The sequence below is a fragment of the Megalobrama amblycephala genome, linkage group LG3, assembly GCF_018812025.1.
Source record: "Megalobrama amblycephala isolate DHTTF-2021 linkage group LG3, ASM1881202v1, whole genome shotgun sequence".
NCBI classification, from domain to species: domain Eukaryota; kingdom Metazoa; phylum Chordata; class Actinopteri; order Cypriniformes; family Xenocyprididae; genus Megalobrama; species Megalobrama amblycephala.
Genome location: NC_063046.1, coordinates 56,290,491 through 56,317,008, shown reverse-complemented (window position 1 = coordinate 56,317,008; position 26,518 = coordinate 56,290,491). Strand labels below are relative to the sequence as shown.

The 26,518-nt window shown below is 37.2% G+C and overlaps 1 protein-coding gene across 8 annotated transcripts in view; it reads right to left on the bottom strand.

Moving 5' to 3' along the window:
• Positions 1-1,671, bottom strand: part of LOC125265745 (adhesion G protein-coupled receptor L3-like) — a 391,922-nt gene extending 390,251 nt beyond the window's left edge. For 5 of the 8 annotated variants that reach the window (XM_048186153.1, XM_048186154.1, XM_048186155.1 and 2 more), the window contains exon 1: positions 1,587-1,671. The gene's annotated coding sequence lies outside the window, so the exon portion shown is untranslated. The remainder of the gene's footprint in view (positions 1-1,586) is intronic. The other 3 variants (XM_048186157.1, XM_048186156.1, XM_048186159.1) reach the window with 1 other exon arrangement.
• Between the last annotated feature and the right edge of the window lie 24,847 nt (positions 1,672-26,518).

Here is a 26,518-nt window from a genome sequence, read left to right as displayed (position 1 = left end):
GGTACTGCCCCAGTGACAAGCACCGTACCTTTTTTCTGACAGTGCTGTGCCGTTATTTGTTATAGTTGAGGTGTCTTTTTATCTCACGTTTGCTTTTGTTAGGTTGAGTGTGAGGTCAGAGATTGGCATAAATACATGAATATACATTAAAAATACAAAATACCTCAGTTGAAATGGATCAAAATAAAATACCAATACTGTGCAGGGGGAAAAAATGCATTCAAATTCAAATACAGTATTTTGTATTTTGAAAATACACAAAATATATGTGAAATTGGCCATTCAGTGAAGTATCATTATTAGGCTGAAATCTGTCTAGACCTATTCTGAATTGGTGTGTACAACTGCTTAGAAACTTTTGTTTTCAATTCAGCTACCTCTACCACTAAACTTGGAACCCTAACCCCTCGCAATCTTCCTCCGTAGCCACATTTTTGTGATGTAGCTAATGCCGCTTTGGCCCTGTCCCAAATGGCACACTTCAGCTGCGTCCAAATTCAGAGGCTGCCTACATCAAAGGCTACGTTAAAAGGCAGATTGCATAACAGGCTGTCCCAATTCGAAGGGTCCTTCAAATGCGGCCCCCAAATGCATCCTTCGTGGACCCTTCCACGAAATTGCCAACCCCAGAATTCATTGTGCTCCAGTGATGACAGGATTTTTTTGAGAGAAATTGCTGAATGACAAACATAAGTATTGGGTTTCAGCTTACTTAAATATCTAATGATACAAATGTTAAAATAATAATAAAAAAAACTTTTAAGCAGTTCAAATGTTGATTCATATCTAACTAAGATATGATTATATGTAGTTTATAGTGTAACGGTACACAAAACTCACGGTTCAGTACGTACCTCGGTTTTGAAGTCATAGTTTGGTACGTTTTTTGGTACAGCAGGTGGGGAGAAAACTACACATAAAATTGCTTTTTGTTTTTTAATTAAACAGTGGTTTACTGAACAAATTGTGTCTTTGTCTTTAAATATATTAAATTAAATTATAACTAAAAGTTTAAGGATAAAAATATATATATATATTTGCTAATGCTATAAACTATGTAGGGAGCCCTTACTTGAACATTATGCTACTATAATATTAAAGTTTAACAACTGAGCCCAAACTATTAGCCTAAATTCAATTGCTTTTTATTTTTAGATATAATAATCAACACTCAAATAACAAATTGTCTGCGAATATGTAAGCTGCACATAAGGCAGTTTTTGCATTAACTTCTAAATGTTTTTACTCCAATTCGTTGAAATATAATCATTCCTACGCAGTGGTTGTCATTTTCATGACAGATTTATAGAAACATAGGCTACATTAAATAATCAAGACATCACTGACAGGTTAAGTAAAATATAATGAATATATAGGCTAAGACAGTGCATATATTAAGAGAAAGAGTTCATTTCTCTGGCGAACTAACAAGCTGTGGAGGACACTGAATGGCTTTTCTGAGGTAAATGCTACATGACATATTGTTTACAAGCTTTCATTGATGTCTTTCCGCCGTTGAAACACTGATTTAGCGATTACAAGAGATATGAACGTTTCAGTAAGTTGTAGTGTATCTTTCAACATACCTTCAGATGTTCTTTCATTCTGTAACTACTAGGATTAAAGAGGAAGAGATGATCGCGCTCCGCGCTCGCGCTGCCAATTCAACTGACTTGGGTAAAGTTGGTTTTATATTCGCACATTCGGACATCCGTATTCAATAGCTTTGTTAATCACACTACATTGAACATTCAGTGGACGTTCACATAAATATGCCATTAAAACAATACTTGCCTATTTTGATCGACTGTGAAAAATGTTGTAAGTTGACAATCGTTGGTTGTCAATATCATGTAGCTGCTTAAAATTCGCAAACATTAATCTATTACACATTTATTGGAAAGTCTGAATTTATCAGAAGTCCGAATGTGCGAATATAAAACCAACTTTACCCAATCTGTCACGCCGCATCAAAGAGCGTCAAAACGGCATTTTCTGTTTGAATGTCATGATTTCGTGGACAGAATTTGAGGGATGACACTTTGTTTCTCATCGAAAGTAACAAAACGCAGAGCTTATTGCGATTATTGGTGGTTAGGCTACAATGTTGCAATGTAATGCTTCGGTACACACGTGCACCGAACGAAAGCCCTGTACAGAAACGGTTCGGTACGAATGCGTGTACCGTTACACCCCTAGTAGTTTATATATTATATAGAGAAATGGACCATGGTAAACACATTTAGACAGTTTGTGATCCCTGTTTTGTTTTAAGACAGTTTAATATAACTTTCAAAAAATTCCATTTAATTTCCATTCCATTCCATTCTTCCATTTAACAACACTGGGTCCGACCTTCGTGGCCTTCGAAGGATGCAAATTCTAGCATAAAACTTAGTGCATTTACTAGTTGCCATATTCACAATATATTCGAGAAAAAATTTCGCCAAAATTCAGAAATCTTTGGAAGATATCACTGAACATGTATTTAACAATAGCAAAAGTAGCCTACATTTCTTACTTAAGATAATTTTTCATCTATATGTTTGTGTTTATTTAACCCATTTGTGCCCATATTTTTCTGAATGGTTTCATGCATATAGTTGTGTTAATAGTGTCCTATTTTTTATTTCTTTTTTTTTTTTTTAATTGCATTTGAATGTGTGGCAACTATAGCTGCTGGTGGGAAAATATCTTGTATGCACCCCTTCAATGTCAAATTTGAATAGGAGGAGAACATTTGGCATCCAACTCAAAATAACTGCTTTCAACGGCTTAATCTTTATTCATAAACAAATGTATTATGTATAAAAGTCTAAGAACATTTGATGCAAAACAAAAAAAGCTGCATCATGCTTATAATCTCTTGAATATGAAAACACAACAACCAACAAATCCATTTGTCTTGGAAAGTGATGGAACAGTGCAGAACAAAGTGCAGCCATTTAGTTGCCCAAATAGGGCATTGTGAATCAAAAAGTTAAATGAAAATAAATAAATAAAAATATATTTGACCCTGAACCACAAAACCAGTCATAAGTCACATTTGTAGCAACAGCCAACAATACATTGTATGAGTCAAAATTATCGATTTTTCTTTTATGCCAAAAATCATTAGGATATTAAATAAAGATCATGTTCCATGAAGATATTTTGTAAATATAAATACCGTAAATATATCAAAACATTATTTTTGTGAGTGGATTTGCATTGCTAAGGACTTCATTTGCACAATTTTAAAAGCGATTTTCTCAATATTTTGGTATTTTTGCACCCTCCAATCTTGCAGATTTTCTAATAGTTGTATCTCGGCCAAATGTCCCATCCTAACAAACCATTCAACAATGGAAAGCTTATTTATTCAGCTTTCAGATGATGTATAAATCTCAATTTCAAAAAATTGACCCTTATGACTGGCACATATAACAAAAAAATAAATAAATAATTTTAAAAAAATGACAAAAATAACAGTGCATACAGACAATTTCTTTCAAAAGACATTTGTAATGGGAAGTTTGTGTCATACGTCTCCTCCCTGCTCCTATTTTCTATCTCTCTTGGGTAGAGTTTTAGTGGTTTGCATGAAATATCTTGAAGCACTCAACATGCAAGGCCACACCGCATTTCTCGCATACAAAGGAAGTGTGTCCATCACTATGAAATTAAGGTCTACTGTACAGTAGAGATTTCAGTTAAAGGGATAAGTTATGTTTTAGGTGGGATATTATGAAAGCAAAAAGCACTAAACACTAATAACCTTGATTTATTAACTTATTTACACAGTATACCCCATTTCCCCATGATATATGTACTTACAAGTCATTTGCCCACCGGCAACTATAGTTGCCGCTTGGACTTTTGACTAAATACACAAAAAACTATAAAACTCTTGTAAGATTTGTTTTGTTTGGATGATTCTAGAGACCTTCATGATTGTGTAGATATATTTATCAACATAAACTACTTATTATTAGTAACATGAATTACTTTTCTTTTGTGGGTTGCCTTCGCTATGCTTCCTGGAAGTAGGGGTAGGAAGTTGACAGCCTCCTGTGACAGGAAGGGAGTTAATACCCTTTTTTTGTTCTTGAAATCCTTTATTTAGCTGTTTTCTTGCATGTCATTGAGACATAAAACATGGATAACATCTAGAAAAATACTTACAAAAGGAGAATGACAAATACACTGCGGCAACTATAGTTGCCAACGGGCTTAAATGGGTTAAAACTAGACAAATCTGATATTATTTTAATCTCCAAACTGTTTGGGTAGATCTTTAATGCTTCACTAGCTAGCAGAAGACACCAATCATGTTTATTAATTGATACAAATGTAAAACTAAAAATAAAAACTTTAAAGGAACACTCCACTTTTTTTGAAAATATGCTCATTTTCCAACTCCCCTAGAGTTAAACAGTTTAGTTTTACCATTTTCGAATCCATTCAGCTGATCTCCGGGTCTGGCGGTACCACTTTTAGCATAGCTTAGCATAGTTCACTGAATCTGATTAGACCATTAGCATCTCGCTCAAAAATAACCAAAGAGTTTCAATATTTTTCCTATTTAAAACTTGACTCATCTGTAGTTACATCGTGTACTAAGACCGACGGAAAAGGAAAAGTTGTGATTTTGTAGGCCGATATGGCTAGGAACTATACTCTCATTCCAGCGTAATAATACCCTCATTCCTTCTGAAACCTAAAATGTTGAATGGGACACACTACTGTCTCGTGGGCTTAAAGGGCTAGTTTACCCAAAAAATGAAAATTTGATGTTTATCTGCTTACCCCCAGGGCATCCAAGATGTAGGTGACTTTGTTTCTTCAGTAGAACACAAATGATGATTTTTAACTCCAACCGTTGTGGTCTGTCATGTGTATCAATGGAAACTCCATCTATAAGAGTCAAAAAAACATGACAGACAAATCCAAATTAAACCCTGTGGCTTGTGACGACACATTGATGTCCTAAGACACGAAACGATCAGTTTGTGCCAGAAAACAAACAGTATTTATATCATTTTTTACCTCTAAAACACCACTTTGTCCAACTGCGTTCAGCATCCGGTTAGTGAGGTCAAAAAACGCGTTCTGATGAAAAATCATCATTTGTGTTCTACTGAAGAAACAAAGTCACCTACATCTTGGATGCCCTGGGGGTAAGCAGATAAACATCAAATTTTCATTTTTGGGTGAACTATCCCTTTAACGGACATGCACACGTGGCAACCATTGTAAGTCCACAAGACCGAAAGTGCATAGAAGTGTGCCATTTGGGATTCAGCCAAAGTGCCATTATGTCACTAAAGTGTGGTGTTGGAGGAAGATAGCGAGGGCTTGTAAATGATACTTTATAAACGCGATACAGAATTAACCTTTTAGCCACTCACCTGACATTTCATTTCATTGCCGTGATACATACAACAACCAATGTGATAAAATGGTGACAGACTCATCTTTTTTTGGGGAAATGTAACACGCTTTTAGCGCAACCTGTTGGACATTCCACTTAGAAAGTATAGCAAAACGTTCAAGGTAGGCCTACTTTTTTTTTTTTTTGAAAACATGTGTGTGCAAAATATGTGGGTACATGGACTGATTTAAGTGAGTTAATCTGGTTTTGAGGTGACCAGGTTCAGTTTTCTGGACAGTAGCAGACAACAGTTTGAAGTCCAAAATAATAGCACCAGATAAGGTTTCACACCTCAAACTTCGGATTCCCAAAGCCATCATTGATGTGTCCCAGTTCTCAGCACTAAACTATTATGATAGATGAGAGTCATCTTTCTCTGGTGCATGCTGGGAATGTTTTAATTGAGTGCATTGTATGCTGAGTGATTGGTGTTGTAAGTGTTCTTCCAAAAATATTCAGGAGCACTCATAGAAGCTTCACTTATTTATTGCCACACTCAAGTCACAGGTGCAAACAGGGGAGAAAAAAAAAAAAAAAAGTAAGTAAGTAAATATATAAATTACAAATCAACAGAGTTCTGGGCCTCAGATGTTTCTCAAGGGATCCCTCACCAGAACTGACTCAACCATAGAAAATTCCACCCTTTTAACAGGGCAGACTAAACCACTTTGTAATTACAGGGGGTCTTAATTCAGTAAATCAAACCTCAAAGAAAAAAACAATTCAATATATACAAATAAACTCCATAAACATGAAATTACATTTACCATAAAACAATGAAAAAACACAAATAAACTTTACAAAAATACATTTAAATAAACAAACAATCCCAAACCCATATGGTAACAAAAAAACTATGTTTCCCATAATTCCCAGCAAAGTATATATAAAGGACATGAGGAAATTCCGCGCTCTTTTAATAATAGGCCTTTGTTCCATGCTGCAGTCACAAATCCAGGCAGAACCCCGGGTAAGACACAATTAAAAAACAATTTAATAAAGAATCAATATTAAACCCATATCTTTGTCTTGGTTTTATTCAATCACTAGCGTGCACTCTAGCAACGAATTATTGCTCTTTGATGTTGTTATGTGCGCATAAAGAGCATGTACCTTTAACAAAAAATGGTTTGGGTAAATATTAAAGAAACAAAATAAATGCATAGAAATGTATAAACAAGCAGGAAACCAATACATCAAACAAAACAAACCCAATTACTTACAAAAAAAGATAATATAAGAAAACTAGAACCATTGGAATAATCTATTTGATAAGTGTGGCCTTAGCCATCACAGGTGTACACAATTGTTTATGCAGACAGACATTTGCCTCGCACAGTTGTAAGAGCTTAGCATGCAAGTGTCCTTCCACATTCACAAATGTGAATCAAAAATGTGCTTTTATACTGGTATAAAGGTTTTGTTATCAATTTTAAGCATTCTGGATTTCCTTTTTCAAGGAAATTCATGTTTTGATGTATTGAAATTTTTGCCCATTGTATTATAAAGAAGTATTAAAGGGTTAGTTCACCCAAAAATTAAAATTCAGTCATTACTTACTCATGTTGTGCCACACCGGTAAGACCTTCGTTCATCTTCGGAACACAAATTAAGATATTTTTCATAAAATCCAATGGCTTAGTGAGGCCTGCATTGGCAGCAAGTCAATTAACACTTTCAATGCCCATGAAAGCTACTAAAGATATATTTAAAACAGTTCATGTCACTACAGTGGTTCAACCTTAATGTTACAAAGTGACGAGAATATTTTTTGTGCGCCAAAATAATGACTTTATTCAACAATATCTAGTGATGGGCGATTTCAAAACACTGCTTTATAAAGTTTTGAAGCTTTATGAATCTTTTGTTTCGAATCAGTGGTTCAAAGCGCATATCAAACTGTCGAAGTCACGCCCCCCAGTGGTGAACCATTGAATTTTTGAAATACTTATGATGTTAAGAAGCCTCGTTTACTGAAATCACATGACTTTGGCAGTTTGATATGCACTCCGAACCACTGATTCGAAACAAAAGATTCATAAAGCTTTGAAACCTTTTTTTTTTGGTGCACAAAAAGTATTCTCGTTGCTACATAACATTAAGGTTGAACCACCGTAGTCACATGAACTGTTTTAAATACGTCTTTAGTATTTCAATGCCCTTTCTGGGGTAAGTGTTAATTGGCAATGCAGGGCTCACTGAGCCATCGGATTTTATCAGATGAACAAAAGTCTTACAGGTGTGGAATGACATGAGGGTGAGTAATTAATGACAGAATTTTTTTTTTTTCATTTTTGGAAATCTTTTGTAGATTCATTCAGTTCAAATGCTTGAAAGGACTTCACAATAATTTACTTTTTGTCTCAAAATGTATTGTCAGGTTCTGTTGCCTTCTTAAAGACTGTTATTTTGATATTCTTTAAGCTACTCTGGGGCTGTATCAGAAATTGCCCCTATACCCCCCTCTTCATTAGTCCACTAATATAGTTCACTTGAGGGAGTGAATGAAAACGAGTGAGCAAATTTGGACAATGATTGCGCCGGAAGGGTTGCCGCTTTTGCATATAGTTTGTGCTTGCTGTTTATTATTTGAAACTGGCAGTTCCAGTAGTAAGATAAAAAGGTTGATCTTGAATTCTGTCATGAAAACTATGTATAAACCTTAATTTAACAATATAATAATCAATTAAAAAGGAATTTATACCTGGATGACATTACGCTGTAGCCACATTGGACCAGCGGTTTGGAAAATGGATGGATGATTTAGCTCTAGGCGCCATCTTCTGGTCAGATGCGGGAATTCATTCGGCGCGACTCTCACATTATGTATTATGTATGGATATTCTCTAGCTGCTGAACATACACCGGTTGTACACTCATTATTGCAGTGCATTGTAGGATTGAATGAGTGCACTCAATCACGTCCACTATGGTTTCGGACACCATTACAAATGGCTTTCCCTTCAAATAATGCCCTAGTAAGGTTATGGGGGTGATTTCGAACACAGCCTGAGTTTGCATACACACTTTCCTGTTGATTTATTTCCTGTTTACATTGGTTACTCTAAGTATGTTCTTATTGTTCCCTTGGTTACTCATTTTTGATCACCACTGTCTAATTTAGAGCCTCTTCTGTAGTCCTGTGCTTCAGTTCAGTCTTTGTCTGATGTTGTCTTTGCACCTTCATGCAAAGCTGTTTTGGTTTTCTACCTTTGGATTATTCTTGTTCTTCTAGTCTTGTTATTTTGAAATGAAAATTGCAATTAGATCCTCACCTCATCTCTCTTTCTCCATAACCATAAAGTCACAGTACTGTGATGAGGTTTGTTGTTATTTAATGTCTTGGGATGGAAAAATGCAAAAGCCCCATTTGTATTGAATTGTTAACCATGTGAGAGCTCATTCATGATTTATGCTTCTCTGTGTTTTGAATGCAAAGGTTAAGGATATAAACGATTCTCCACATAAACAAGGATAAGCACTATTCAGATTACTGACCGCAAGGTGAATACACAACAGTAATAACAGTAGAAAATAAAGAAAGGCCAAAGTGTCAGAAACTGAGCCGAGATGCAGGACCCGATATGAATGCAGATGGTAAACAAGCGTGCGAGGTGAGTGAAAATAAAGATGCTGAATACATAAATGAAGTGAATGAATCAACTGAAGTTATGGGAGTGAGAAAAGGGATCACACACTGCCAGTGTTTCAAAGGCTAAGAAACTGTGCAGGGAATTTTAGAAAGGTCTGAAACGTTAAAAAATAAAATGTGCATAAGACATGACATTTTTTACTGGTAAAAAAGGTTTTGGCACTTGTATGTGAACAATCAATAAATAAATAAATAAATAAATAATCATGGACATGATTTGAAAAATGTTAAATGGTCCTGAAAAAAAAGAAGAAAAAAAACAATTGTTCTGTTTGCGGTCAAAAATGACCACATTGAAAGAGAATGGGAAGCTGATTTCATCTCGTGGAAACGTTTGGTACTGCGGCCAAACAAAATATTATTGAAAGCTCTTTTTTTTTTTCTTTTTTTTTTTGAGATATACCCCCGGTTTCACAGACAAGGCTTAAGTTAGTCCTAGACTAAAATGCATGTTTGAGCTGTCTTAACTGAAAGTAACTTGGACTGACATATCTTAAGATATGTCAGTGTCATTGTTTTGTCTCAAGATGCACACCAGCAATGTTTTTTTTTGCTAGGGTACATTTATAAAAACTACTTAAATACCCTAATTGAACTAAGGCCTAATCCTGGTTTAGGCTAAGCCCTGTCTGTGAAACCGGCCATAAACTTCAAATTTGGAACACAACTTGTTTAGATTAATGGCTTTGACTTTCTCACAGTTTTAGAGTAAAACATGTTTTGGAAAAAATATATTTCATATAAAATATTAAAATAATATTTTTATGATTTTTTCATAATAATAAACTTAAATAACTTTTTTAGTTTCACTTTATTTATTTATTTATTTATTTATTTTAATCTGCCAAGTGTAAAAAAAAAAAAAAAAAAAAAAAAGACCAAACTTCTGTCTGTGCTCCAAAGCATTCAAGATTTACAGCAGTTTAAGTTGGAAATTTCATTTTCAGGTCTATGCTCAAGTGAGTAACATTTAATAAATGGAACATAAAAATTCCATAAATATAATTTAGTACAATAAAATCCCCTAAAAATACAAAATATTAAATAAAAAATATTATCAAACATTTCATTGAAATATATACATATAAAAAATAAAAAAAGGTCTTTTTGACTGCCATGCGAGCAGAACCAAAGGATTAAGTTAAAAGTTGTATTTGTCACATTAAACCATCAATGCACTTTCTTACAATGACAATGCTGCTGCATTTAGCAAGTATATCATAACTACTAATTCTCTGGCACATATGGGCCATATGGGCCATATGATACATGCTGCCATCAGCTATCTAAATTTATCTAAATCTAAATCAGCTAAAATTTTTACTTCCCACTTCTGAAGTCATAATTCACAACAAACCCAAAATGTTTACAAGATTGCCTACTGATCCTGACTTAAAATTAAATAGCTGTCAACTATACATGCTACTGTACAGTTTTACCATGCAATCTAGATAGGAATTTCGGTCAGATTCATTTTCAAAACACAATATGCTTCAAATTGGTATTCATATTTGTAAATATGCATTACTTTAATGACAAGACAAGGCGATGTAGATGGAAAAAACTAATAAAGAATAGCAGTCATATCAGCAGTCATTCTCTCCACCATGTTTAAAGTTTATGGCACGGCCAACTTGGAAACTTTGGTATCAAAACTGTCTCCAAGTTTCCCAGTAATAAATATGACCTTTACTGTAAAGTCCATCTGCCATTGTAAATTTTTGGAAAACCATATGAATTTGTTGACGGTACCACTTATTGGTCAAAAGCAATGATTACATTGTATTTTTGTATTTGTATTGTAAGTATTTCTGATTTTGGCTTATTAAACTTCTGTTCTAAAATATTTTAGAAATGTTCATTCTAAAATGTTCTTGTCAGGAGTCCTGCTAAAGCAAGTTCATTACCTTAGCAGACTTGCATGGCTCAACTTCTTTTGTCTTTGATTCAGAGCATTAACTTTAAGCAACTGCAATGTAATCATGGCCTTTAGGCAACTGGATCATTAAAGCAAACTTGCTGGAGACTTCTGCTCCAATTTATGTCCTACTAAGAAGTCAGAAGTCTTTGTTTACACCACACAAATCAGATTTGGTCTGTCTTTAATTTGTCATTTTGGAAGTGATGAAATCTGATGGATTTGTTCAGACAGTGCAGGCAATGTCCGGTGGATCCATGTCATTTAGTAGGGCTGGGACAATACATCGATTATCAATTTGCGATACAATAAATCTGGAACATTTCTGATATTTTCTAAATGTATCACGATTCTCTCTCAAAACGATTCTGAGCTTTAGTTTATAACAGCAGATGGCTGCTTCTATGCTTTAGAAACACACGTAATGTTACTCTGCTTGCTTCCGGTTCCTTTACACACACCCCTTATAAAGTTCAAAAAGATTGAAGTGAATTTCAAGGTTCTCTGCAGTGAGATAAGATAAGTTATTATCTTATTAAAAATAAGTTGATTTGATCTCAAAAAAGTTGGGACAAGGCCATGTTTACCACTGTGTGGCATCCCCTCTTCTTTTTATAACAGTCTGTAAACGTCTGGGGATTGAGGAGACAAGTTGCTCAAGTTTAGGAATAGGAATTTTGTCCCATTCTTGTCTAATACAGGCTTCTAGTTGCTCAACTATCTTAGGTCTTCTTTGCCGCATCTTCCTCTTTATAATGCGCCAAATGTTTTCTATGGGTGAAAGATCTGGACTGCAGGCTGGCCATTTCAGTACCCGGATTCTTCTTCTACGCAGCCATGATGTTGTAATTGATGCAGTATGTGGTCTGGCATTGCCATGTTGGAAAATGCAAGGTCTTCCCTGAAAGAGACGACGTCTGGATGGGAGCATATGTTGTTCTAGAACTTGGATATACCTTTCAGCATTGATGGTGCCTTTCCAGATGTGTAAACTGCCCATGCCACACGCACTCATGCAACCCCATACCATCAGAGATGCAGGCTTCTGAACTGAGCGCTGATAACAACTTGGGTTGTCCTTGTCCTCTTTAGACACTGCCACTCTGAGAGGCTCTTTTTATACCCAATCATGTTGCCAATTGACCTAATAAGTTGCAAATTGGTCCTCCAGCTGTTCCTTATATGTACATTTAACTTTTCCAGCCTCTTATTGCTACCTGTCCCAACTTTTGTTGTTGTTGAATGTGTAGCTCTCATGAAATCCAAAATGAGCCAATATTTGACATTTCAAAATGTCTCACTTTCAACATTTGATATGTTATCTATATTCTATTGTGAATAAAATATAAGTTTATGAGATTTGTAAATTATTGCATTGCTTTTTTATTCACAATTTGTACAGTGTCCCAACTTTTTTGGAATCGGGTTTGCACATTAATCTAATTTAACCACTTACATGACACCAAACACACAAGCGCTCTCCAGAAGTCTTCTTCGTGAGCATTTGAGTGTGCGGTTAAAAACTAGCCTAGAACGCCATCTGCTGTTAAAACTAAGCTCAGAATTGATTAGAGAAAGAAAATATCAGTACTGATCCAGATTCATGGTATCGTGAATTGAGAATCAGTGTATTGTCCCAGCCCTATCATTTAAAAACATAGTGTAAATGTCTGCACTATGCCAAAAGACTGTCAGCGTGGTTGTACAAATGACTTAGGCAAAAACTTTTTACACATTTTACTCTTTTTATTATAAAAATATGTTCAAAATACTCACACACAAACACACAAAAACAAGAAGTCCAAGATCAGCAAAGCAAAGCAAAAAACAACACAACATGAACCAAACAAATTCACCATTAGCCATCTGAGAAAGACAAGTGAAGTCAAGTCACATTTATTTATATAGCACTTTATACAATACATATTGTTTCAAAGCAGCTTCACAGAAATAGACAGGAAAATCTGTGTTGCAAAATTCAACAATTATCAAATTACTTCAATTTCAGGTATAAACCCTGCTAACAGGGAACATTGTCAGATCTTTAGCTAACGTTCTGACAAGGTTCTCTCACCATGAACAAATGTTCTTCCAGTAACGTTCATTATTCAGCTCAGCTTCAATATCACTGTCCATGATGCAGTGTACATCAATTTAAAAAAAAAAAAAAAATCAATTTAGCTAAAAAGCAGTGTCATTATTCAGCTCAAGTCAGACCAGATTAGACTTGAATCAAACAAAAAAAATGTATATAGTTCTGCTGAATTGTCGTTACTGCAAATGTACAATGGCTCATTCACCCAAGAACTCACCAGGATCAGGGTGCCATCAATATTGCCAGTCACCTTAGGAATGTTGGCAGTGTTTTGGAAGTGTTATTCAGCCAACTGGATTTCTTGAGGCATTTTGGGAAAAGCTTAAGATTCATAAGCCATAACAGCAAAGGTGATACTGTTGTCCCAGCCTTGCTGACTGAAGATTTGCTGAGCTCCAGACCATTACCAAACACCTCCATATGAAAACATCACAGCATAATAATGCAGCACAACTCATGTGTAAAGTTCAGTTCTGTAGCTTTCATGTAGCCCAATCAGGCCTAGAGCAGGGGTGTCCAATCCAGCTCCTGTAGGACCACTGTCCTGAAAAGTTTAGCTCCAACCCTAATTAAACATAAGTGATCCAGCTAATCAAAGTCTTACAAGGCACACTAGAAACTTCCAGGCAAATGTGTTAAGGCAAGTTGGAGCTAAACTCTACAGGACAGTGGCCCTCCAGGACCGAGTATGGACACCGCTGACCTAGAGCATGCCAAAAGCAATGCCAAGGTGATGGGTTCGATTCCCATGGAATGCATGAAGTGAAAGGATACCTTGAATACAGTTCAAGTGTCTGCCAAATGTACATTTTAAAACTAAGACTTGCACTGTTGATGCACATTTTGAAGGATCTTTGTCTATTGGGATTTTGTCACAATATCCTCATTGGATAGAGCAGGGATTCCCAAACTTTTTGTTTGCCGACTCCTTTGACATTGAATATTTTCTTGAAGCACCCTCTGATTTTTTAAGATAATGATGCAATAATTTAAAAACAGATTCACATGTTCAAAGAAAATAAATATTTGATGATTCAAAAAAACTAAAATGCAGACTAAACTTTCAGTTTTAGATTTTTATGATTTAAATAATTATTAACTTTTTATCACCCCACGGACCACCAGGCATCCGCGAACCCCCTTTTGGGAAACCCTGGGATCGAGAGTCAAGCAGTCATTGATGTACACTACCTGACTTCTGGGTCTCCTTCTGTGCTCAAGAAGCAGGACTCTGTGTAAATCTGCCAGTGCTGAGCACTTTGAAACTCACAGACTGTGTTTTTATAGGTAAGTCATTAGTAAACCTGCTACTGATGCAACTGAGTGATGAATGGAAACACTTTGCTGTCTAATAATCAGGAATCAAAATTAACCAGCTATACATGAGTGATTCATCAATTTCTTGTGGCAGTAATAAAGCACAGTTTAACTGGATTGTTTTTCATATTGTAATTGGATTCTTAATAGGTTTTTAATTGAAATATAGCCTTTTGTCATGCGGTTTCAAATTTTTTCATAGTTTAATGCTTTGGCTAGGAACAAGAGATCGGCCAAAGCTTTCTCTTCATCTGCAGTCAGAGAAGGAACAGCACTGGCACCACAAGCTGCCTTATTTGTCCCTCTTTCACAAGCTGGAGCCTTCTGTTTTGTGACACTAGCAAAGTCCCTCCACCTCCTCAGTGCTTTATATGTATCCATGGCCAGCTGTTGTTTATGATTTTTTACTTCCTCCAAAAACACTTTAAGTTCAGTCTTTGAAAATTGTTGTTTCTGTATTATTTTTTACATTTTGTTATGTTTGTTTCTTTAGTAGAACTTGTATGGTAAAGTTGTACTAAAGAAATCACCTGCAGATCAGTACACTGTTATCTTGATTCCTCAGTGTGTGTGTGTGAAACATATTAAAAGAAATATAATTAGGAGTCATTTTTTATTAGAAGCAGGTGTTCAAAAGAGAGCTACATGCTAAATGGGGGTGCTCTCTTCAAAATTCCATATGCCCCAACTCAGTGCTCAAAGTGGGCCATTTTTGTGGTTGTTGTTGTTGTTTGTTTGTTTGTTTTTCCCCCACTTCGAGCACTGGCCTCACTTTGAAATTCCAAATGACTCCTTCAAAATTCAAAATGGCCCCCTTTGAAATTCCAAATGCCCCCTTCAAACTCTGTAATGCCCTTTTCAAAATTCCAAATTTCCTTTTCAAAGTTCTAAATGCCCCTTTCAAAATTCCAAATGCCTCTTTTGAAATTCCAAATGCCTCCTTTGAAATTCCAAATGCCTCCTTTCAAAATTCCAAATTTCCCATTCAAAATTCTAAATGCTACTTTCAAAATTTCAAGGCTTTGTCATCTGCTTAATCTCCACAGAAGTTATTACTTCCCCCTATATAACATCATAAACAACATTGTTAAACCAACATGATTCGAATGATGGATGTGTGATTTGTGATGTAGCTACAACACGTTTTTGGGAAAGAAACTCATTTTAATGCATTACCTACAGCTGGAAGTGCATTAACCCTGAAATTCAGAATGAGCTGCTGAAAGTTGCTATGGTGTTCAGGCAGACAGAGGACATGACCGAGGTAAGGTTCTCACAAAAGTTTTCTGATGTCTTGCAAGCACTCAAGCTTGACCTAGAGATGTGCTGTGGATACAGTTTTGACGGTACATCAGTTATGCATGGCCTCGGAAGGAGGAGTTCATGCAATCCTGATAGAAACCTTTCAGGAAGCATATGCTCACTGCATTTCATATGACCTGCTGTTAGGTTTTTGGTAAAAAAAAAAAATAATAAAATAAATAATTATAATAAAATAAAATAAATAAACATTTTAACAACATTTATAGCTTTATGGTGGGATCTCACAGGCATTACAGCTTTCTGGAAATCCAAAAGCAAGTGAAACTAGTACTTGGAAATGGCCAGCAATTTACAATGGAGCTTTCATTAAGAGTAATATTTTGACATTATTTGAGAAGATATAAAAAAAATCTTATCTTAATTTGCTGATTAGCTCCAGTCAGACTAAACTTGAGGCTGAGTCTGCTAATGCAAACAAAGACAAGTGTTTTTTCCACAAAGGAGCTATAATCCCTCAATCTCTTCATCATGGGCAGTATTCATTTGATCGATGGTCTCAAGGATAGTTGTAGTGCATGCAGGAATGATACAAACAATGACTTTGATCAAACTGACCAAGGATCTTATGATGAACCTGGGGGTGTCACTGTAAAAGAAAGTTGCTCTCTTGGCATACTAAGTTTCTGGCTGCACTACTGATGAGATTAATAATTCACGTGTCCTGGTTAAACACAAGATTCTTGTAGATCCAATTGATTTTTTAGTACAGTCTGTTCCATAATAACTAGTTCTTTATGATTTCAGATTTTGATTACCTGTGTGTTTTCATGTTTGCCAGAGCCAGGCCACCCGCATGGACGGCTGAATTTGCTGACCAATTTTCTAAAACATTTTGTTCTTTAGATAATGTTTTTCCCTACTGCAACCTGCTACAAACTTTATATGCTGGTACACATTTTTGAAGAAGAAAGTCAAAAACATACCGTGATTTATTTTTAACAACCTTTAAGAATTTATTACATTTTGTAAAAAGTGCTGGTGACTCATTTGTTATAACTATAATTTGCATTTACTTCTACTGAGAAATGATTAAACAGGTGCACTATTACCTAACTAACACAACATTGGTCCAATGCCTCTTATTGTAAGGGAACACAGTTTGGCTGATTACTATAGCACCATTAGCAACTACACCATCAGGGCCTAAAAGGCTTTTTTTCTCTCTCTCTCTCTCTCTCCCTCTTTTGCAAACATAAACAAAACATACAGTAGCCCTAAAAAGTAAATATCACAATATAAAAAATAGTGGCATTTATTTTAAAGCCACAATATGTGAATTTTTGCCGCTAGAGGTCACTTATTTAAAACAAACACATATCTTGATGATGCCTTGATTTCGTGGAATCACGGGATGTGTTGTCTTCACATCTACAGTCGGTGGAAAAGAATCAGGATTGGACTTGGGCAGAAGTCATGTTCATGGATGAGATTATTAACATTACTGTATGAAACAGAGCAAGTAACAAACATCTCGAGAGCAGTGGAGCTTTTATTATGCCACAGTCGCTGCTTCAGCTTCTTCCGGTCAAGCTTATGTGGGGTAATGCAGCTCTGTTTTATCATATTAGATACATTTGTGTGTTGAAAGTTGTTAAAATGCTACTCTGTGTGTTCGCTCTGCGACTACTATGAGACACTTGTTGCGCACTTTAGTAAGCTAGATCGATATTAGGCATGGTAAAATACGTTATCTGTGGTAAACCAAGAAAACAAGATTTAAACAATAAGACTTATTGTGCTGAGCTATATAACATGATTAGTTTTTTGTCAATGAATGTATCCATCCAAACAGTTGCTCACTTGTCTAATAAAACATAACATAATATACAAAAGTGTCTTTGGTGTTTCCATGGTTTCTACAAAATAAAACTGGAAACCGGGGGTAATGTGGGTATGATGTCATTGGTAGGCACAGGCACAGCCTGTGTCCTGGTTAAAATTGCTTATTTCTCTGGATTTAAACATTCTTGGAAACATTTGGGATACTGTAAGTACACACGTCAACAAAATATATAACATTATTCTAGTGGTTTTTGGATATTTTAATCCAAAAATCCTACATATTCAAGGAAATGTAGTATTCAAAATATTTTCAAAATTTTAATGTTTTGCATTAGTTTTTATTTTTGTATTTTCAGTTTTTACTTTAATTTTAGATAAAGATTTAGTAATTTTGTTGTGTCATTATTATTAGGTTTTTTTCAAATAAAAAAAAAAAAGTGTGATTCCTGGCAGGTCATAATTGTCCTTCTCCTATGAGCCTTCTGTTTCTTCCAGACCTCTACATAGAGGTGGAGAAGTCATGGAGGAAACTATATTCAGCTTGCATCTATCCTTTACAATATTTGAATGGTTCAAATGTGAGTATTTGGGGATATTTGGAATGCTTCCTGTTAAAGATATGCTTGTGGGCTGAGGAGGAGTAAGGGTGTGTGGGGGGGCACAAGAGGTTGTAACATATGCTTACATCAGGCCCTGAGGCTGGACTGATAAATAGTGTGCTCGATTATTTTATGATCTGGCTTCTGACAGGTCTGGCACAGGGCTTGAGGCTAAAGCTGCTAAATTCCTTCCCCAATAGAGATTATGTAGGGAAACACCTGGGGTTGGGAACCAGGTAATAAGAATTTGGACTGACTACAGTTTTTGTTGCTCCATTTTTATCTCTAGTATATGGATCTTGATATTTCCAGGCAGTGACCATAAGGGTAGCCTAAAGTAGCCTTGGCTCCGCTTTCTAGTTCTGCTAAAATACCCTTAGGATAGAGCAGAGTTACCCTTAGCAGTTACTGTGGTGGGCTGGAATTTTTCTTCTTTGGTGGGACATATTCAACTCAGGGTTCAGCTAGGTCAGCTAAAATAGTGAAACACCCTCTCCAAAGATAGTTGGATTATGAAAAGGGGCCCTTATCCCCTTAGAGTACTTGCTTAAGGTAGAGGCATGGTGAACTTGGATTTTAGGGCATTTATTTCATCATCTTAGTTTGCCTCCCTCCCCAACCACAGTTGGGCTTTAAGTAGGCATATTTCTTTTCTTTTAGATGAATAGACCCATCTAGTTGACATAGCTAATGAGTTCAGGATGTCCCTCTTTGTTTTTTGTCACTGACTATGACCAGTGCTAATTTAATCAAGTACGGGCTATAACACCCAAAATAAGTGTGTTGAGAAAGTTGAGCTGCCTCCCCCAGGACTCTGGGGTCTTTAGTTAGGATAGCTCCCCAGTGGTCAGTGGCCTTTTAGATGAGCAGCAGTATCGAAGGCTGTAGCAGGCTTAGCAGGTTCCTTTGCCTGTTCTTCAGGGTTAAATGTAGAGTGTATCTCTCTCACACTGTCAAGGGTTTTAAAGTAGTGTCCTCCACTCCCTGTTGCCAATGTAGAATCTAAGCAGTGGTAATTTGCCTTATAGCATTCCTTCTTGATATTGGGCACCTTTGGGAGTGCTGGGAGTCTTTGTATCCTGGACTAGTCCAGGCAGGGTGTGAGCACTTTCCCCCAATTGCTCTGGGGTAGTAGAGCTGAAGCTCTCCTGTAGCTCACTAGGGGTTTGAGTGTTTATGAATAGGTTAGTAAGTAATTTTTCATACAGTTCCTCTATTTTGCTCCCACTAGAGGTAGTAGTGGGCCAAGGTAACAGTCTAAAATGATCCCCCTGGGCCAGTATTCCCTATGGGCTGTGTCAAACAAAAGAAATTGACATAGCTAAACCTTAAAGCTCTGCCCTTGGGCAACATATGGCTAATGCCTGGCTCACAAGGAAAGGAGGAAGGTTGTGAAAGCCGGGACTTTCCTTGTCACAGAGCATAGAAGCTTGGATAATGGCCGAGGGAATATTAACACTTGACAGCCTATATGAGTCTTAGAATGCGCCCTGTGTGATTGACATGTCTGACCTTGGTTAAGTAAGTCTGTAAAGTAAATTTATGCTATGCACATTATAGTTGTGCATAAGCACAGCTAATGAGGCAGGCATTCCCCCATCATGGCAGAGAGGGTATTTGTTCCCCATAGTCAATCCAAGATGCAGTGAAGTTCCACTTCAAAATTGAATGTCTCAGGTTACAACTGTACGAGTGTCTTGTTCCCCTTTTCAGGGAACCATGGTTACAGTCATAACCTGAGACATTTTTTTTTGTTTTAGTGAACTATAATGACCCTGTTGTAAACTTGAAGAGAACTGACTTCAGACATCCATAAAACATAAGAACAGTTAAAAAATAATTTTGTGTGGCTCAGAAAAGTGAAGTTCTCAGAAAAAAGTCTTCTTTTAGTCAAAATATTTTCTGCATCTAAACATTTTTAAGTGTGACTTTAAAAAAGTCCAAATACTTGTTAGGGCCATTGTATCTCACTAATATTTCCGTATAGTATGTTCTATGAGTGCCTGATACTTGTGAGAGGCTCTTAGTTGTGAAATGGACTTTTAACTCCCAGGGAATGAATGCAACTGAATGCAGTGTATTTCGCTGTGGATAGAATCTTTTGCAAAATGCATGAATGTAAATGTAAGCATTATTTGTCTCAATGACTGCTGCTGCTCATGTCACAGATGAGATAATTGCTAGTAAAGGTTTGGGACTGCATGTGTGTGTTTTTGTGGTGACATCAGAGTGTTGTATGCTGTCATGTTGTATGCTGTCATGCTTGTCATGCTATAATTTTCCTGCAGCTCCAGAATGATTAATCACATGGCTACAGCTCAGGTTATTGGTCCAAAAGGTATAGAGAAAAGATGCTATTTTGATGAATGGGAATGTTGATACATAGGTTTCTCCAGGTTATGCCCTCCTTGTTCCGTTCTTCTCTTCCTCATACTTATTTATTATCTTATTTCTCACCTATCACACTCTCTTTCTTCACTTCCTCCACTCATTTCACCTCTTCTTAGTCCTATAATTCTTCTTGCTCTTTCTCTAGAGGCCTCATTTTCATTGCTCTGGGTTTTCAGAGGTGATCCTTTTATGCATAGTGAAGTCATGACAGTGTTGTGAAAAATGTAGTAAATTGTGTTGTGTATGTTTTGGCTTTAACTTTAGTTGGTGTCAATGGTTCTGAAAGGATAAATCTTGGATTGTAGGAATTTGTGTAGTTTTTGGCAGTATTAATTACTTTCAGAGGCCATATTATTCCCTTTCTTGATTTGGTTTTTGGGGTCTAATAGAATTGGATTTTTTTTATGCTTGAATGTTCAAAAAAACATTTTTTTGAACATTCAATATTTTTCCCATAATTTACATTATTGCAGCACCCTTCTTCCAACTCTGTCATATGTTTAGTTCCTGTCTCTACGATGCAAAAATGCAAAAATGTGCATCACTTTCAAAATTTTTACAAAGGAAAGGACTCATTTCACAACACTTAGGTCACTTTTTTCAAAACTCTTCGCACAGTTCTTCTAACTAACATTTATGCTTGTCAGCATGTAATTTCACATAGGTGTAGTACCCTCACCAATGTATTGGCTCAAACTAAATTAAAGATAATCTGGTGAATGTCACATTTCTAAATTGACTTAGTCTGTAACTTGAATTACGTACCAAGTAATTGTAGGAACCGTGGACGAACCAGACAAATAAATCATTCAGATGATTCTTTCAAAACACAATTCTAATTCAGAATCGAGGTTCAGACTCCAGCTCGTCTACAGAGAAAACCAATGCTGATTATTTTTTACGACATCTATGTTTCCTGGCAGAAGGAGAAGTGACAAACTCAGCCATTTGTGACAGCAAATGGTCACCTAGAAGATAAAGAGTCTTTGATCACCAGATCAAAAAGAAACAGAGAAAACAATGCAGGCCCCGTTTGTTTCTATAAGGGACTAAAACTTTACAGAAAAACCAATGAAGACTGTTCTGCAACTGAAACTGCATCAAAATTGTTCCAAACAATTTTAAAGCAGAGACGGGAAGTAACACCTAATCATGATTGGGGGCAGAGAAAAGCCCTTTTGAAACAGGACGATATCTGATTGGCCAAAACTCCTCTGAGGTGTGACAAACAACTAAGTTTAAATAGTCATATCGCAAGACAAGTACCAAGAACCATGGAGTAACAAGAAGAACAGACAAGCAGCTCATTCAAGCCCTCCAACTTTCACTCACTTTTCTTTTACTAAATTTTCTTTTCCGCTGAAAGTCTTGTGTTTCTAAGTTTTTCCACAAAGTTCAACCAACGACTTCTGCCGCTTCAACATTAACGCCAGCCACGACAAAGAGACTTCCTTTCATTGTTCCAGCAAGCTAAAACATGATTGTTTTTTACCTAACTACCATCTGGACCTGAAGAGACAAATCATTGACTTGAAAAACCCTTCTCTGCACGCCGACGAGGGAAATTCACATTTAAAGTCGACTAAAGCAAGTACCCCAGATTAAAACTGAACTGGTGCATTTAAATTAATGATTCATGGTTCGTTCATGTCTTTGAAGTGCATTGCTAGGAATTATGTTCATCATATCACTTTCTCTCTCTTAAAACTCTTTCTCATTTCCTTTCTTACTGCAATGAGTATGAATGAAGGTGTGTATGTGTGTGTGTTTGTGTTTGTGTTAGGTTAGTTTGTGTTAGAATAAATAAAGTCCCTTGTAGATTTTTAAAAAAGAAAGTGTCTTGTATTATGTGCTTCTAAAATTTAATGTCTTAAACTGTCGATCTTAAGTTACCGTGCTCTAATCAGTGTTTTCACGATTGTTGGATATTCATATCCTCTACAAGAACTTATTATGGCTCGAGCAAATAAACGCTGGAGGACTCAGTTGCTCAGTTGTAAGCTAAACAACTCTTTATAATTCCCTATAAGTTAATTATTTCATTTAAGCTAATTTTACTTCCTAGGGTGTGTTCCCTACATAATCAATAGTCATTGTATACAAACACCATATCTCAGATTACATGTTAAGTGTCCAGTTTAGTGTTTTATATTTGGAAGTTGGAAGTGATTTAGAATGGAATTACAACACTGGGATTCACACATATATCCTCACAATATTAATCTCCAACTACATAACACACATGTTCTGTAGCATTAACCATTACATTTTCTCTTCATTGTGTTAATTTTCCCCTATATGAGTTAGCCTGTTTCATTCAGTTATGTTCATGGACTATCAAGTTCAGAAATGTAAGTTCCCTTTCGAAAGGGAACTCGCTCTGCGTTGATTAACGCTTTGGGGAACATCACATGACCCAGGTGTCTGAAAGCAACTATCCAATAACTCCAATCCCTATTGGCCAGCAACAGCCTATGAAGTAATATGGCGTGACCTGGACGTATAAAAGGAGCGGCTGGAGAAACATAAGACATCTCATTGTCTTTCGGTCCTGTTCTGTCTGATAGTGACTATATCGACTCCGGTAGGATTTTTATATATGCCTTACAAACGTTCAAGAGAGTGTGTTCATCCATGTCCCAGGGTTTGACACTTGATATACACATTTTCTGGGCGTTTTCTGTCTGGAGAGGAGCGTGCATAGACAGTGCTTGAGGGCGCTGTCTGTGTGTTTGTCTATTGTTTACTGTGAGCGTCTCCCTATTGGGACGCTCCGTGCTCGTTTGGCACTCTTCTCGAGGGAAGAGCTGTCTGCATCTGTTCCTGGTGATTCTGGCCCCGTTTGTTCTGAGGCATAATGGCGGCTGCAATTATAGGGCTCGCAGATGAGCTCGTTGGGAGGTTTGAGAGAATTGTATTCTCTCTCGGCTTCCCCGGGGCTGGCGAGAACGAGTGGATGACAATGGCGTTTGCGTTTGATGTCATCGCGTCCAGCGTGAGTGCTCCTCTGGCTGTTGTGTGTGTGTGGAGCTGCTGTGTGTTTGGGACATGCTTCTCGGCAGGCTGCAGCTGCCGTGAGAGCGCGTTAAGAAAGGGGCCGCGCACAGACGGCTCGACGAGCGGTTCCTTTCTGTCCATTAATGCGCCAGCTTTCATGGCTTTCCATTCCTTTCTGATCTCCATGTTTGAGATCGGGAGGGCATGGAAAAACCCCTGGCCATTCAGATTTGTATCTGAACCCAGACAGACGGGAGGAGGAAGAAGCAAGAGTGAGGTGGGTGATCGATTGTAAACACCGTTGCGTTTTTAATCGATTCCCCAGCTACATAGGGACGATTTATATCTACCCTCTCCTCTTCTTCTTCCACCTCCTGTATATATATATATATATATATATATATATATATATATATATATATATATATATATATATATATATATCTGTGTATATATAAACACATGTCATGCATATGATGGCTGGGCCCATAGTAATTACTTCTGTTGGCCCGCTATTTTTGTCTGATAGTAAGAGGATCTTTTAGGCTTAAAAGAACCTTAGATTCCATCCTTTCATGTAAAAAAAAAAAGGAGCATTGGGAGTCTTCGGTCTTTGAGTCGCAGGACGGTCTATATTTGAAATAAGGCCTTATTTTCCTGTATAGTTTTTCTGAGCATGTAGTCAGAGAAATTAGAGGTTTTTTTGGGCAGTTGATAGATAGCTTCTCATCTGCTGTTTTTTAGAGTAGTTTGAGTTAGCACTCATCACTTCAGTTAATATGTATGTTTAGGTCAGCCCTAATCGGCTACCTGACTTTGTTTGCTTGTGAGCTTCACTTTCTTTCTCTTATCCATGAGATTTGGAGGTGAGACCCAGGTTTCACTAGGCTTGTGGCCCTGTAAGAAGGCCCATAGCTTAGCGGCCAGGTTAGAGCTAGGTTAGGTGTGTTATTTACTTATAACCCTATGTATACTATCCCTTGTCAGGCTGTATAGTTCCTAGTTCTGGCCTCCTCCTGAGGGAGTTGTTAGGCCATATGCCCATTATCCCCTTGCTATGTAGGTGCAATTGTTGAGTTTAACAGCTAGGTTGTAGACTGTTTTTTAGACTCCCTGATGCTGTTATCTCAGGTGGTAGGCCCTTATCTTTGTGTAGATAAGTTCATGCTGTGTGTATTAGGCCCCACTTTCTAGAACTTTTATGCTATGGAAAAAATGTGTTTTTTCCTCTGAGCTACTTGTTTCTTTTATCAAGTTTGAGTTGACGTTGCTAATGTTTAGCATCCATCCTCTATGGCTCAGTACAGATTTGAGAATCTGTAGGGAGAAAATTATTTTCCGCTTTGAAAATACCATATACATCAAAGCGTTGTGTTTGCTTTGAAGTTCTGGACCTTTGCCCTACATTATATGTGAGCTTTCTTATGCTGCCACAGGTTAGCACCTGTTCTCATAATAGCAGGCTTGTAGCTGCTATTGGAGACATCGGTGACCTAATATTTCCCATTTGTAGGTTTATTGGTGTTTATTGGTGCATCACCTGTTAGATTGCGTACTCAGGGTAGTACAGAACCACTTTTTGAGAAAAGATGGTTTCTATTAGCTCCCTTTTTGTGATCTTGTTAACAGCTATACTGCATATAACTTTGAGTGTAGGCTCTTATGGTTAATTAGCCTCCTTCTAGTTAGCAATTGTATTTCTAACAAGTGCTGTTAGCTGATCATGGTTGCTCACATAGTTTATACGAGCTGAAGCCACGTGTCATTGGAATGGTAGGCCCTAACAGGCCTCCTTTCTAGTTCACATGTCGGCACAGTTTGTGCTATATGGACAAACGGGCTGAATGCCACTTGTTGCTGAGATTGTAGGCCCTATAGGCCTCCTTTTTAGCTGACATACTGGCAGGATGCTTGTGAATCCAATACCACCATCGGCCACGCCCCACCTCTGTTGAGTAGGCCTTAAGCAGGCCTCTCTTGGAGTATGGGGCGTAATATGCATTTCCCTTTAGTAACTAAATCTTGAATGCATGGCCTGATGGCTGGTATGATTATGGTCGCCACTAGATGATGCCACGTGTTTACTAGGGTAGGCCCTATGGGCCTCCTTTGCAGCATGTTGGAGTTCAGTTATGTACTCCTCCCACCTGAGAGTAAAAAGGTGCTTTTACCGAGTACTCTTCTGAGTGGTTGACCTCTCAAGGGTGAGTTTTTGTGGTAAAACCTTACTGAAGTTTGGTTTTAACTACATCAGCCTCCTTGAGTCTGGGAGCTAAATAGCTACCTAGTATCTAGGTTGGTTCTATTTTTTGCTCCTAGAACCCTAATAGTAAAGTAACACTGCCACGAGCTGATGCCACGTGTCTGCTGAGGTCATAGGCCAGTCAAAGGCCTTCCTTAGTGCGTGTTGGCGTACGTTGTACTCGTCTTGCTTTAAAGAGTAAAAAGGTTCTTTTACCAAGTACACTGCTCATTGGATTGTGTTAGGTAGATTGTTATGTGGGCACTTTACAGTTTAACTACTGTTACTAAGTCATATGTAACCTGCGCCTGCCCAGCACCATTGAATGTCCTTCTAATGTGGCGAAAATGTTTTTCGTACATGATTATGTGCCCACAGTATGGTCTACCTGTTAGGATGAGCTTTGTACTTCCCTGCTAGGGTTGTTTGTGTAATAGTGCTTAGCTCCCTAAGCTGATCATGGGTGGTAGGCCTCCATAAGGCCTCCTCCTGAGGTTCAGCCCTAGGCTGGGTGTGCTCCCCTGTATCAGGGTTTCTAGCGCACAGCCTCCTCAGTGCAAATAATCAAGCACTGAGTAGATCCTAGGATGAGCGGATTATACTCCCCTCAATACGAGGATTCATGGCACTCAGCTGAGTTCTGCTCTCCAGGATGCTAGTCCTTACGTGGTCACTAGACTAACACCATATGTTTGCAGGTATTAGGCCCTCTGGGCCACCTTTTGAACATGCTGGTGTATGTAATAGTGTACTCCTCTCGCGGTGAGAGTTTCAAGTATTTTACTGAGT